Genomic DNA, 12,785 nt, shown 5'->3' on the forward strand with positions numbered 1-12,785 from the left:
TGTCACATCACAGATAAATAGAATTTTCTATGGAAAGCTTGGAATGGAAACTAGTCTTTTACAAAAATGACAAAATGTTTCCTGGTTCCAAGAAGAGAAAATTCTGTCTCTACAAAAGAAGGTCAGTGAGAACTTTGGTGTGATTCATGGAGTATGAATAATGCATGCAGTGGAGGCTTCGGAAACCAGTCTAGGACATTTTTAAAAAAAGATTTTCGTAGGAAGTGTGGTGATTTGTGTATAAAGCAGTAGATTTTTCAGGAAAAAATATTTTCCTCCATTCTAGTGGGTGAACTTAGTTATATTCGGTCAAGATAGAGATTTGTGGATACAGGAGCTAAAGAAGCCCCACATATCTTTTTCCTTTTCTCGATTCTGTCAACTCTCTTTAATCTTGAAGAAAGCACTTAAACATTTTGACCACATATAGTTGCACATTCTTTCTCTTGTTTCAGCTTGTTGGCAAGAGTGGTAATTTGGAAATGTTATTCAGTTTTCACAGGCTTAGCAGACAGCATAAACACCGATGGAGTTTTTTCTCTGCTGGTGGTGGGGGCTGATGCGCTTGGCTCTGGGAACCTGTTTCTTTCGAAGCTCTGTGTGACAGGAGGGGAAGACAGAAGCAAACTGAGAGACACCGGAAGCAACCTGAGAGAGACCAGTAGCCACATTTTCCTGCCGATTTCTTTCCTTTCCACCTATAAAATTTTGTCCAACTCATGTTCGTCTGATAAGATGCCTTGAGCACTCTGGCCAGTAGATCCTGGCACCACCATGCATTTCTTTGCCAAATACTTCTCCTCTGAGTCGTGAAGGTAGACTCAGGCAGGTGAAAAGAAACCAAATCTTGAAGAATCTTCATTTGCCTGTGTTAAAATGAAGAATGGACTGACCTGATTTTCAAAAAATAGAAATACTCTTAAAAATTTCTTCCCTCCCTTTCCTTCCCCTTGGAAGGTACACAGGAAGCCAAGAGAAACAAAATACATAGTAAATTGCAAAAAGCAATCTATATTCTCTTTTATCGTCTTGTCATAAACTTCTCCCACATCAGAGAGAATATACTGTGAGTCCACTTGGGCCCCTGTCCATATGGGCTAGTTACTGCAAGTTTCAGAAAGACTTTGTTGTAATGTAGTTTCACTAGTTGCTTGGCTTGGGTCCCTGATGGACAGGCCAGGAAAACCGGTAATAGAAGCTGCTGAAATGGCAGAGGCTTTTAATGTCTTATTCGATTCACTCTTCATAAGAGATATCAGATGTGAAGGGGCCTGGAACAGTTCCCAGTTTTGATGAAAGTAAAGAGAGTGAAAATAGAAAAAGAGGTAGAAAGTGCTTTGAAGAACTGGACCTGTTTGTATTAGTCAGGCATGCTGGGTGCTGAAGGAACTGGCAGGTGCCACTGTGGTGGCAAGCCGTTATTATTATTATTGTTTCTTAATTGTGGAGATAAGAGGAGTGTCTGAGGATTAAAATATGTTAAGTATTGTGCCTAGCTTAAAAAATAACACAGCCAAAATAGATTGACATGGAAATGATAGACAATGCTGACTAACATCAAATACGTTAAGAGAGATCATTTCTCATCAAATCGTCAAATAATTTCCTGTCATTTCTAGAGAAACGTAGTAACCACCTGGGTTTTGCATAAACTAAATGGCATTAGACCAGTCTAACTGCCTTCCATATTTAGAAGGAAAGGACAGGGAAACAATGGGACAGTAACAGCTGTGTTCATCTTAACTTGAGTAAGCTGGTACTTTCTCTTGCCTGTAGTAATGGTAAATGGATGAATGAAAGAATGAATGAATGTCGCATCCATAGAACATTTATTATTGTTCCCACAGCCAATGAAGTGATATGAGGAGTGATACCACGTAAGGACCAGATCTGCTTGATGTATCTGTAGGTAACTTGATTAAGAATTAGAGAACATGAGGGGGCTGGCCCTGTGGCCTGGTGGTTAAGTTCAATGTGCTCTACAGCCTGGGTTCAGTTCCCGGGCATGGACCTACACCACTCGTCGGAAGCCATGTTGTGGTGGCGACCCACGTACAAAATAGAGGAAGATTGGCACAGATGTTAGCTCAGGGCAAATTTTCCTCAAGCAAAAAGAGTAGGATTGGCAACAGATGTTAGCTCAAGGTGAATCTTCCTCAGCAAAAATAAAAGAATTCGAGAACATGATATCAAATTTGCAGATTTCATGGAGTTGCTGATACTCTGTGAAATATGAAGGAATTCAAATAGACCTTAACAAATTGGTAAAATGACATGCTATAGAGTTAAATTAATTATGGATAAAATATCAGTGACAAATACAAGAAGAAGAAAAACTCTCCTCTAGCTCTCCTCTAGTAGCAATGTAAGCATGACATTCTTAGAATCTCACTTGGAGAGATGGAGAACAGTGGTTAAATTTCAGAGAAATTTTAGAGGAAAACTTGAAGGTACCTGATAGCTAATTGGATAAAGAAATGAAGAGTTTTTGTTTTGTATTGACACTCTGTATTTTGTATTTCTCTGTAGTAGAAAAGTTATAAAATCTAGTTAGGATCCTTAATCCCTTATTCTTTCTTCCATCTTTGAAAAGTCACAGTCACATGAAACACTCTCAAGACTTTGAGGAAAATAAGGATCTGAGTTCAAATGTTCCGACAGGAAAATGTTATAACGAGACGCTATAAGGGGCAAACCCCCAACAACAATAGAATTGCCCTTGTAGACATTTAAAGTCGTCTTAGCTAAAGGTGAAGTACTGCCTTGTTTCCTTGCTTCCAGTCAGGGGCTATTTTAGTAAGCCCGGAAAGAGAGGACAGAGGCTGGGACCCTGGTGGTGGTGGGAAGGGAAATATGCTGACAAATCTGAGCGATTCAGGAGGTGGAGTTGACCTTGGGTTGCGGAGGAGAGGGAGGAGTCAAAGTCATGCCAAGGTTCTAGTTGGGATGACTGGTTGGATAGTGGTGGGACACTGGGGAGGAAATAATATTTTATCTTTTGTGGAGGTGAGTGATGAACTTGATTTTGGTCATATTGAGTCTGAAGTGTCTGTGGGACATCTGAGTGGATCTGTCCGCTAGCCAGCTGGATACGTATATCTAAAGTTCAGTAGAGAAATGTATTTACACTGAACAGCAGGAAGTGAACAGCAGGGGCCGGCAACCATGAGCTGTGAGTTCTGAGCCAAGTGGGAAATGGCTAATGACAATACTGGGTGGAGACAGGGAGGCTGCTCAACTTTCTGATTCCTAGAAGCTGGCATTTGGCCTCAGGTGTCTTGGCGTAACACAGGTCAGTGAGGTGCAGAAGGAGGAAAATAAAAATGTTAAGTGGGAGTAATTTGTTCTTATAAAAATATATTCCTGTAATTAAGGGGAGAAAACAAAGGAGGGAATGCTCTTGTTCTGGTAATTTAGAAGACAGGCAGTCTCTTTGTTTATAGCACGAATCTATGCTTGTAGTTTTACTAGGCAGAGATTCTTGGGGTGATAAATACTGTTGTGTAAGCAGTTCACTTTGGAGACCATGGTTCTTGAACAAGTTAAGTACCATATTGGTCTGACTGGACAGGAATTCCATTTTCTCAGGCTCACAGTGCACTTGGGGGAGGATGCAGAGGTCAGCCATGGCCGGGTTAGTTTTGAGTGGCAAGCAGGACATTCAATGGGACAGCTAGAACTTGGGGCAGAGATCTGAGCTGGAAATCTGAATTTAGGAGCATCACCGTAGAGGCTATGTGTGTGCTTTGTATCTTTGCCACACTGTAAAAGATGATGTGTAATCATTTTTAAGTTTAAAAAAAGAGACAATGCTGCAAAAGATTAATTTTGAATATTAGAACCATGAAAATATTGTTTTGAAAAACACGTCTGTTTTCACCTTCTTATTTTAGCTCTAATAGGACTTCTATTCTGAGGAGCATTTGAGTTGTATCTGGGCCGGGGGAGGAGGGTGTGAAAGGAAGACAACGCTGTTGTTAGAGCATATTGGTGAGTGAAGGCAGTCTCTGCCTTCTCGCCTCCCATTCACTCTTCTAGTCACTGTGAACAGCTCCACCCCTGTGTCGTCTCGCCCCCCCCCCCCCCCCCCCGGCTCTTATCTGCTCCTTACAGTCGTAGGTCACCACTTTTTGGGTAAATTCAGTGGCTTCTCTTCCGTCCCATCTTTCTTGGTCTCTCTTCTCTCAGAACCATTTAATTCATTTTAAATTTCCAGTTTCTGAGTAATTTCCATGTGAGTGTTTTTCTTGTAAGGGTGGATTATGGCAAATCATATCTAAGGCACTTAATTATTGTAAAATCTCAATTATGTGGAGGTCAGGACTGCAAAGTAGGGTGGAGAAGCCATGAGGTAATTTCCAAGACCTCAAACAGCTGAAGTAGTTATCACACATTCCAAATACCAGAGCCCTGAGACATTATTACTTTATAGGCAGCAATTTGAGGACTGTTTAGTTTTAGTTGCACAGGTTTAACAAGCTTAGTCCTCAAATTCCTCTGCCTTTAGTAGATTAAAGGCTACCAATTAAGAGAAGTGGATTGTGAGTACTATTAGAGGCAGTTTTACTCAAAATAGGGAGAAGAGAAAGTCTGAAAAAAGAGGAGAGACAGAGAAACTTAAGAATTGACTCAGGAATTTGTAAGTCTTTGCCTTGTGGAGGCTTTTGGGATTGCAGTAGGCAGTCTTGTACATACCAGTAGCCAGAGGGCTACAGCGATATTTTATAATGAGGATGAACTTGAGTCATCAAGAAAAAAAGTGTAATTATTAATTAAGGCAGGGTCATCTTGCAAAGATTAACCATAAAAAGTAAAAATGAGATAAAAAATAGTAAGCTTTAGTTTTCAGAAAGCTCATTCATTCAGTCAACAAGCATTTATTGTTGACGACAATAGACATTGCTAGTCATTGGGGATACAATGAGATGTTAACTGTCTCTGTCCTCCAGGAGTTCACAGAGGTAGAAAAATAAATGAATATGGCACTGTGTCATGGGTTTTACTGGGGGCGTGTATACAAGGTGGGCCGGAAGCTCAGAAGAGAGAGGCAGGCAAATTCTTGGGGAAGGAGGGTGGGTGGTGGATTAAGAAAGATCCCTTGCAAAAGTAATGGTTCTGCTGAGTCTAGATGGATAGTTTAGCAGATAAACAAGTTGGTTGGGATTGATGTTGGGGGTGAGGGAGGCTATTCCAAGCAGAGAACAGATAGCAAGTGTTGAGGTGCTGAGACATGACAGTATGTGGTGTATTTGTGGTGAGGGGAGGGCAAGTGGGTTCTAGAGGGTGATGAGGTTGGCTGGTGAGGTAGGGCTTACCATTTTCCTTAATGGTGGCAGATATAGGAGGTGTGAATGGACTCTTTAGCAAACTGGAATCTAGTCTTGGTTTTTAGTTTCACCAGAAGTCTGCTTTCTAATTCGCACCTACGGAAACAAATTTCCCCAGGCCAGTTTTTGGCCTCAGTGTTTTCCAGAATAACTTTTTCATGTTTGAGAGGAAAGATGTAAGGAGCATTGATAACCTTGTGGAAATAGCATCATCCTATTTGAGTTATGGGGTCTTAATGCAATTGGTAGAAAATTAGAAACCCATTATATCATTGATTTCTCCTTACACAAATTGTGCAATTCTGCATAAGCTAATATTTACCATGGGGTATTTCTAAACACAAACACAAAAGAGCTCTATTTTATATTGGCCTTAATGATAAATAGCATAGAATTGAACCTTTAAATTCCTTTGAGAATGTGATGAAACACAACCCACGGTACGCTCCAGTTTCTGTTGTTGGTTTTCTATATCAGTGTGCCAGTAGGATACTAAAATCTGCCGAACGAAAGCATGTTTATGGATTATTTTCAAAATACATCTTACCAAAAAAATATTGTGAAAATAAGGCAGAGTACAGATGTAGCCCATTTAAGAAAATCGTAAATGAAAAAGTGCAGATTTCCATAAAACCCCCCCTCCATATATCTAAAATATTTTTATGTTTACTCATGATGTCTGAGCAACTTGTCTACCCTTCAGAGAAAGATGCCAATGAGGAAGAAATATGGTTGCCTAGTTACCATGAGGTTCATTTATATGTATTATTATATATTATATATTATTATTATAATATTATATAACATTCTATTACATAGTATTATATAATATTCTATTATATAGTCTATAATTATATATAATAGTCTCATATGAATACACAACTATGAATATATATATACGTATTAGAATAAAATTTTACTTTAACAAATGTAAACTTTTTAATGTTTATGGAGAAAAAATGGCTTTAATGTATTAATTAAATGAGAATTTCCATGTTTGCTTTAAAATGTGTTAACTGAAAATACGCTATTGTAAAAATTCAGTGTTTCTACAACAATGAGAAGAAAGCTGATGTGACTTAATAAAATCTTTGAAGTACATTGTACTTTTGAAAGAAATAGAAAGGTTTCAAAAATAGCACATGATGTAGCATAACACATAAAATGGGTCCTAACATGCAAGTCAAGCAGTTTTAGAAGGCGAGCCTTTCTAACTCTGTGGTCATTTGTCTTCCAAGTGTTCCTGGTATTGGTTCCTGGCTAGGAAGAAGCTGTTTAGGCACAGCGAGTGTGACAAGCCCACTGACACTGCCTTAGGATAGAGATCAGGTTGGCGTAACCCTGTCACATTTTTCTGCGGTAACCCACTGGTCTCTTTTCTAACAAGCATCCATGTGCGACAGGGCTAGCCATGCGTAAACTCCCCACCAGGCTTCCTAATGCGTTGACCAAGAACCATGACCAGACCAGGTGGTCGAGTCCCATCAAGGCTTGGCAGCAAGCAGGCTCGCCCGTGCTGGAGCGCCCGAGCCCTGTGCTTTGGCTCGAATGTTGCTGGTGATTTAACAGGAGGGGGAAGGGAAGGTTACTCTGTTCATTCAGTGTTTCTTGGAAGTCTGTCCTGAATAAGGCACTGTGAATTTGTAGTGACACTCTTCAGCTATCTTTAGTCTCATTTTTCACTCAGAGCCTTGAGCTTTAACGTGACCTTTCTATACTTGTGATAACCATTCAGTCATATTTATTAAGTGTCTACTCAGTGATTTGCGCTGAGAAAGGGAGTCTAGGTTCTTGCCCATAAAGCAGTTAAAGTGTCACCAAGGAGACGAGCTGTACAAACATAAGGCAGTTGGTGAACCAGCCAACAGTGTGTACAGCTGCGTTCAACACTCAGACCATAAACAGATACAGTGTGCCGGACCAGCCATTTGTGGTTAAATTAAGGAGGGCAGAGAAATTTGAGGACATCTCAAGGCCACTCCCATTTCTCTGGACTCCGGGGTTGAATCTCCTAGCTCCACTGAGTGAGGACCTCAGTGGCTGGTTTATCCATCCGGTGGTTGCTTAGGGCCTGGAAACCAGCGTAGGGGACCTAGTGCCGGAAACTCAGGTGACTAATTTACACCAGGGACTATCTTTTCCCGAGATGGCAGCTGTATTAGTCATGACTGTTTGGGGACAAGTGAGGGACACCAGTCCATAGTTGCTTCAGTAAGAAAAGGACTGCTGGCTCTGGCAGGGTACCAGGGTGTCTGTTGGAGCCATGGGAAGAGCTGAGGGACTGCAGTGCAGAGAGGGAGTGTCTTTCTTCTAGCATTGTATAAGTGTTTCAGGAAGAACTCAGATTGGCTCTTTTGGGTCATGTGGACCCTTAAACAGATCACTGCTGGAGGGGGGTGGGGTGCTATGATTTGAGGGAGGAGGGCGGGTGGGATCAGTGTCTAGAAGAAGGGACAGGGACGCTTCCAACAAACAGTTCCTTTTGGTGGCCCATTGGTGAAACCAATTTAAATAGAGTCTTATTTGTCCTGGGCAGACTGTGCTGCCCAGTCTGCTCTGATAGGCCCTCCTAACTTACTTTGTATTCTTGTGCCCTAAAGAATCTTCAAAGCTTTTGTACCCAAAGGGGCTCTGATGGCCTCTGGTAAGTGTTAATGTTTCTTCTCATCACTCTGGTCCTTGGTCCTTGAAGCAGTCAACCAGAAAAAGGCACATCCCTCCTGCATTTCATGTACTTTTTCCTTTTTAAATAAATGTATTTTATTTAAAGTTCTTTGTGATAGATAGTGTTTTTCCCTCCTTGTGCTAGTTGGAGGGTATAGGATCAAGCTGGGCATTGGAGTGGGGTGAGGGAATGGCTTGTTGCGGAGTCAAACCATTTATTCTATTTTTTTTACCCATTCTTTTTTTAACTTTTTTTTTTGGAAAAATTTCAAACTTACAAAATTTTTAAAGTACAGTACAAAGAACATTTCTCTCCCGCCTGAACCATCTGAGAGTAAGTTGCCAGCGTAATGCCTCATCACCAACAAATATTTTCGTGTGGATTTCTTTTTCTTTTTTTTTTTTGCAGGGGAAGATTTGCCCTAAGCTGACATCTGTTGCCAATCTTTCTCCTTCCTCCCCACCCCCAAAGCCCCAGTACGTAGTTGTGTGTAGTTGTAAGCTCTTCTGGTTCTTCTTTGTGAGCCGCCGCCACAGCGTGGCTACTGACAGATGGGTGGTGTGGTTCTGCGCCCGGGAACTGAACCTGGGCTGCCAAAGCAGAGCATGCCAAACTTTAACCACTGGGCCGTCAGGGCTGGCTCTCTCATGTGGATATCTTATAAACAGGAGCATTCTCTTACATAATCACAACACAACCATCCCAATCAGGAAACTAATATTGATTTATCACTGTCATCTAATCCTCAGACCCCATTCAAGTTTTGTCAGTTGTTGCAATAATATCCTTTGTAGCAGAAGCTTCTAGTCTAAAATCACTTGCTGCTTTTGCTTGTTATGTTTCCTTAGCTTCCTTCAGCCTGGAACAATTCTAGTTGTTCAGTGACTTTCATGACACTTTGTTTTTGCAGAGGAAGATTTGCCCTGAGCTAACAGCTGTGCCAGTCTTTCTCTATTTTGTATGTAGGTCGCCACCGCAGCATGGCTGCTGACTAGTGGTGTAGGTCCGCACCCGGGAACTGACTAGTGGTGTAGGTCCGCACCCGGGAACTGACTAGTGGTGTAGGTCCGCACCCGGGAACTGAACCTGGGCCACCGAAGCAGAGTGTGCTGAACTTAACCATTAGGCTACGGGGCTGGCCCCCTCATGATACTTTTGAAGGCCAGTTCATGTTCCTTAATTTGAGTTTGCCTGCTGTTTCTTCATGATTATATTCAGGTCAGGCATCATTGGCAGGAATTTCACAGATGTGGTGCTGTATTCTTTTCCTTACATCCTACCAGGTGACACACATTTTGATCCCATTACTGACAATATAATAGAGTTTGAAATCAGAGAGTGTGATGCCTCCAGCTTTGTTCTTCTTTCTCAAGATTGCTTTGGCTATTCGGGGTCTTCTGTGGTTCCATGCAAATTTTAGGATTATTTGTTCTCTTTCTTTGAAAAATGCCATTGGAATTTTGATAGGGGTTACATTGAATGTGTAGTTTGCTTTGGGTTGTTATAAATAAGAAATTATTAGAAAATAATATCGTTAATTTCTCTATCTATGAGTTCACACCAATATCTCCAGTTCCAGTTTTCTCCTTTTCCATGTCTGTAACTCCCTTCTCTGATGGTGAGAAACCTGGCTCCTGTCATTTTCTATATGTTTACTTATTTGACCAACCCCGCCAAGTATGTAACAAGTCTTGTGCCACTGCTGCTGGCTGCCCCTCCCTCCCCTCCCATGGGAGGCTCTGCCATCCTGTGCCAGGCCACTATTGCTCTCCCCACTTTTAATGGTGGCCACATCAATATTAGGCTGGCTTAGGAAATGAAGTGGAAAGATTTCTTAACATTTGGTGTCATAACCCATAACTGTAGTTTTGTTGGGGTTGGTAGATGTGGCTATAAAGTAACACTGGATCAAAGCGTAAATAACTCATACCAGAATATAACTATCTGGGCGAGCGTCCTTTGTTGGAGTAGCCCTGTTGGGAGGTTGCACACTCATTCCACTGAAGTTATTGTTTCTCAAATGGGTTTGGAACACCTCCTTCCGGAACTGCTTTTTTTTTTTTATAATTTTATTTATTTATTTCTTCCCCCAAAGCCCCAGTAGATAGTTGCATGCCATAGCTGCACATCCTTCTAGTTGCTGTGTGTGGGACGCGGCCTCAGCATGGCTGGAGAAGCGGCGCGATGGTGCGCGCCTGGGATCCGAACCCCGGGCCGCCAGCAGCGGAGGGCGCGCACCTAACTGCTAAGCCACGGGGCCGGCCCTGGAACTGCTTTTATAACGGCTTTATGAGCCAATCCAGAAACCAGCCTTGTTACTCTCCAGTCATAGTCCTACTTAAAAGCAACCAAAGCTGCTTAAACACCTTTGGGAAAATTGTGTTATTTTTATTACAGTTATTTATTGACACACTCGTCTTCTCGTCTAGACTGTGAGCCCCCAAGTACTGAGGCTAACTTCATGCTGTATAGCATTCAACACAATATCTGTTGAATAATTCAATGAATGAATCTTATTTTTGATTCAAACAGTTTTCTCTAGCTTATATGCCAGATTTAGTTCCAAATGACTCAGTTGTTTCCAAGAATGAAATCCACTGTCAAAAATGAATATCTACCACAATTGAGAAGAATCAAAAGTATATGTCTCAGGCATTGAATGCCATATCAAAAGAGAAGTTTTCACAGAGTTTTGAGCAGTATTTTGAGCAAGAATATGTATATAATATTGCAAAGTGACTATTTAGAAGGTGATGACATTCTTTTATTGTATATACGAGTTGTGGTGTTTGTTAAAAGATCAGCATCATTGCTTTATAGTCAGTCATATTTTATATGCATCATAAACTAAATGCTGTTAATAAGATCACAGGAACCAGAAATTTCTCCCTGTTTTATACTTCACTGATGATTGATGACCTGAGCTAGCTGAGACATTGTATAATGCTCTTCTCACCACTAAAGAATATAGTACATGTTGTTCAAAGCAATAACATAATAATTATTGATATAAAATATCCATATTCTGCTCCTCCCCTGAGGACTCTATACTGTCATTGTTCAAGGCTTCTGTCATGTCCCCTTATTATACAAAAAAGGAAGGGTCAACATAGACCAGAGGCAGAGCTGCCCTGACGGGTGCAGAGAACAAACAGTGATCAGATGTGTCAGTGTATGTTGCTTCTTCCAAATGTTTGTATAATTGAAATCTTCTAAAAATTAACAGCTTTGGCAATTTGGAAGGAAGAGAAAAAAGGTGAACAAATGAAGGAGTATGCAGCACAATATGTATGTTGATGTTTGTGGCGGGGGTGGGGAGTGGGTAAGTGAAGACAAGAACAGTAGACCTCACTGGGAGTTGGTCAGTGGTTGTTGGGTGTCTGTATGTATTTACATCGGGAGCCCTTTTATAGCCTATGTCAAGGCAGTGTGCTGTTGGGACTTGGGGAAGAAGATGAGGTTCCAGTCCTGGACCCACAAATTCTGTGTGCTGCTCTTGAGCAAGTCAGTCACTTAACCCTTATGAACTTTACTTTCCTGGCTCCAAAATAAATTGCTCAGGTGTGTGGGGAGGTTTAAATGAAAGCACCCAGCAAGTAAACCACATAAATGAAAGTCTATCAAAGTGTTGTTTTCTCTGCGTTTTATATTGTATTTTTTAAAATCTCAAGATGGAGGTACAACTTCCTTTTCACCAACTCATTTTCTTTTTCAGTCCCTGCTCAGTTGTGTCTCCACCAGGGTGGCACCCAAGACACTTTCCCAGATTGCCATGCCCTATGGGAATCTGTGGCTAGAGTTAACAGGGAAGGTTTCTCAGAGGCAGGCTGAGATGGGCCCCTCGAAGGAAAGTTTGGATTTCTGTATTTGGAGAAAAAGCAGGGGGAGGTTCTAAGAGGAGGGCATTCACTATAGAATTTACAATTTGGCTTTGGAGGTGATAGGAATGTTGACATGCTGATGTTTCTATAAAGGCTGTCAGAGCTTAATGAAGTTGCTCATGGAGCCAGAGACACAGGCTTATTATGGTTGGATCAATTGACACACCCGTCCCCTGGATCAGGGCGCAAACTGGAATCAACAGTGCCACCAAGTGGCACTAGGGTAATCAGCAAGTGGAAACAGTAAGATGACAACTTCTTCCAGTGCTTTGCTGTGTCTGTCTCTTTTTCTAAAAATAAGATCAAGTCTGTTTTCCTTGGATGCATATAGAGAGAATGATCTGGGAATGAATCTTCCTCTGGCATGTTGCAAAGTGTGTGGATAGATGATTTTTCTTTATTAAGCCATCAAAACTGTTGATGGCCTGCCCACCTGAGCACGTCAGGGAAGTAGATACCTCCACATATGTGTATACGGGCCATTTACACAAAAAGAAGTATCGGGGCTGTGTGTACTGGGATTGAAGTGTTTTGGGGTGCACAAACCAGGTGTGAAAGTCCAGGATGATAAATACTATAGACAATGGTAAATAGTATAGATAATACAAACGACCACATTCAGGAAAGGAAAACATTTATATTATTACAGTCTGTAATCTTTTCGTTTTTTATTTAGAGTAGTTGTTTTTCTGATGGTAAAGTGTTCCTTGTCATAATTTGGAAGATTTATTATTTCAGAAGCAATACGTTTTTACTTGCTATTAAACACCTTGTAAGTCACACGAAATGTTAAGATTTTAAGATACACAGAAATCTCCTTCATCCTTGTCCATTCTTCTCTCATTAAGAGTCTATTTTGTACTTATGCTGCTGTGTTCATTTTCAGGTCTAATTTAAGATGCAAAATGTGAG

The 12,785-nt window shown here is 41.1% G+C and overlaps 1 protein-coding gene across 2 annotated transcripts in view; it reads left to right on the top strand.

Annotated features, from left to right (window-relative positions):
- The window catches only part of NEBL (nebulette), a 337,317-nt gene that overhangs the window by 61,941 nt on the left and 262,591 nt on the right, over nucleotides 1-12,785 (top strand). The window lies entirely within an intron of this gene.

The sequence above is a fragment of the Ceratotherium simum genome, chromosome 32, assembly GCF_057802395.1.
Source record: "Ceratotherium simum simum isolate JZ-2026a chromosome 32, ASM5780239v1, whole genome shotgun sequence".
Classification (NCBI taxonomy): domain Eukaryota; kingdom Metazoa; phylum Chordata; class Mammalia; order Perissodactyla; family Rhinocerotidae; genus Ceratotherium; species Ceratotherium simum.